The sequence below is a fragment of the Gekko japonicus genome, unplaced genomic scaffold (genome assembly GCF_001447785.1).
Source record: "Gekko japonicus isolate JY-2015 unplaced genomic scaffold, Gekko_japonicus_V1.1 scaffold3305, whole genome shotgun sequence".
Taxonomy (NCBI): Eukaryota; Metazoa; Chordata; class Lepidosauria; order Squamata; family Gekkonidae; genus Gekko; species Gekko japonicus.
Window position 1 is genome coordinate 87,457 of NW_015163188.1, and position 1,893 is coordinate 89,349.

The following is a 1,893-nucleotide window of genomic DNA, read 5'->3' on the forward strand; positions in this document are numbered from 1 at the left end:
GCTCTTCTGGTGTCCTTCTCAGGGGAAGGCCTCGGCCTCTCTGCCCTGTTCTTGGCCCTCCAGAGGAACTGGCTGGCCCCTGAGTGAGACGGGAGGCTGGACTGGAGGGACCCTCCCTGGCCTGACCCAGCAGGGCTCTTCTGGTGTCCTTCTCAGGGGAAGGCCTCGGCCTCTCTGCCCTGTTCTTGGCCCTCCAGAGGAACTGGCTGGCCCCTGAGTGAGACGGGAGGCTGGACTGGAGGGACCCTCCCTGGTCTGACCCAGCAGGGCTCTTTTGATGCTCTTATCAGAGGGGAAGGCCTCGGCCTCTCTGCCCTGTTCTTGGCCCTCCGGAGGCACTAGCTGGCCCCTGTGTGAGACGGGAGGCTGGACTGGAGGGACCCTCCCTGGTCTGACCCAGCAGGGCTCTTCTGGTGTGCTTATCAGAGGGGAAGGCCTTGGCCTCCCTGCCCTGCTGTTGGCCCCTGTGGAAGACAGGAGGCTGGGCTGGGTGGACCGTAGCTTAGCTGGTCTGACCCAGCAGGGCTCTTCTGGTGCTCTTAAGGCAGAGAGGGGGGGGGAGGTGCCTGTTCAGTGGCAGACAAGCGGCAGTCAGTCGGTGGAAAAACCAGCGAAGAAGAAGCCGCAGGGCGTTGGACGGGTCTGGGCCTCCCGCCAGCCTGTCACTAAAACCATTGAGACAAACACAGGGAGGTGCCGCCAAGTGCCTGTGGAAGGAGGCCGGCGGCTGCAGGAGCAATAGCGACACTGCTTGGGCTCCTGGAGACCCGGGGCCTGGGGGCACTTGTAAGAATCGGGGGGGGGGATAGGGGTTTTTTTGGGGGGGAGGAGGGGCCTGACTGAGCCTGCGGAAAGGATGCCTGGGGGGGCGAGGGGGGGAGGAGAGCGCCTTGTCCCTCTCCCCACATCCTCCTGGAACTGCCACCCCCCCGCCCTCCCGCAGGTGGACCGGCCAGTTTGGTGTCGGGGGTTAATCTGGGAGGTAACCAGGTCTGATCCCCCCCACTCCTCCTCCACTTGCAGCTGCTGGTGTGACCTTGGGTCAGTGTTGGAATTCTGAGATTCAAGATCGATGGTCGTATTGCAAACACAAGAGCCACATTAGTAAAAGAAAAATATCTTTACTATAAAACAAAATAAAACATGGGTAAGGTACTTTGGATAAAAGAAATAAAATAAAAGGTTACATACTTGCAGTTACTCTCAGTACTATATGCTAACAGCTACATCTTTCTATCTGTTGTGCCTTCTAGAAGAGAACTTCCTCTCTGGTTCACACAAAGGGCCATAAACCTTGTGAATAAAATGAATGCTGGATCAAAGCATTTCACTTCATTAGGATAAACAACTCCCACAAACTTTCCCACTGTTGAATACATTTATGTAACGTAATATCCTGTTTCCTAACAAACAACACGTAACTCTGTAATGACTGAAGTGTAAGCAACTTGCAATTCCAACAGTCAGTCACAAGCAATGCTTCCCTCTCAGCTGTGGCGTCCTGTGAGCAGAAATTCTACTTTGCGAGCTGCCGGCAATCAAGTTGTGAGGGAGCGACTGGGCTGCTGCATGAATTACTTTGCTTTGGAGCCGCCCTTCCTGAGCTGAGACAAAAATGTGTGAGCCGGAGGCTAAAGAACTGTGAGACAGCTCACACTAACTCAGCTTAGAGGGAACACTGGTCACAAGTTCCCTCAGAGGTGTTCTCTCCAGGGCAGTGGTGGAAAGAGCTCTCTCCGCCCCACCGACCTCACAGGGCGCCTGTTGTGGGGAGGGGAGGGGAGGGGAGGGGAAGGGAAAGGAGTTTGTCAGCCGCCGGGAGTGAAGGGCACGGGGTATCCGTCCAATCTCCCCCCCCCCCCCCTGAGCCTGCCGGGCCCGGGGGCTCTGTTG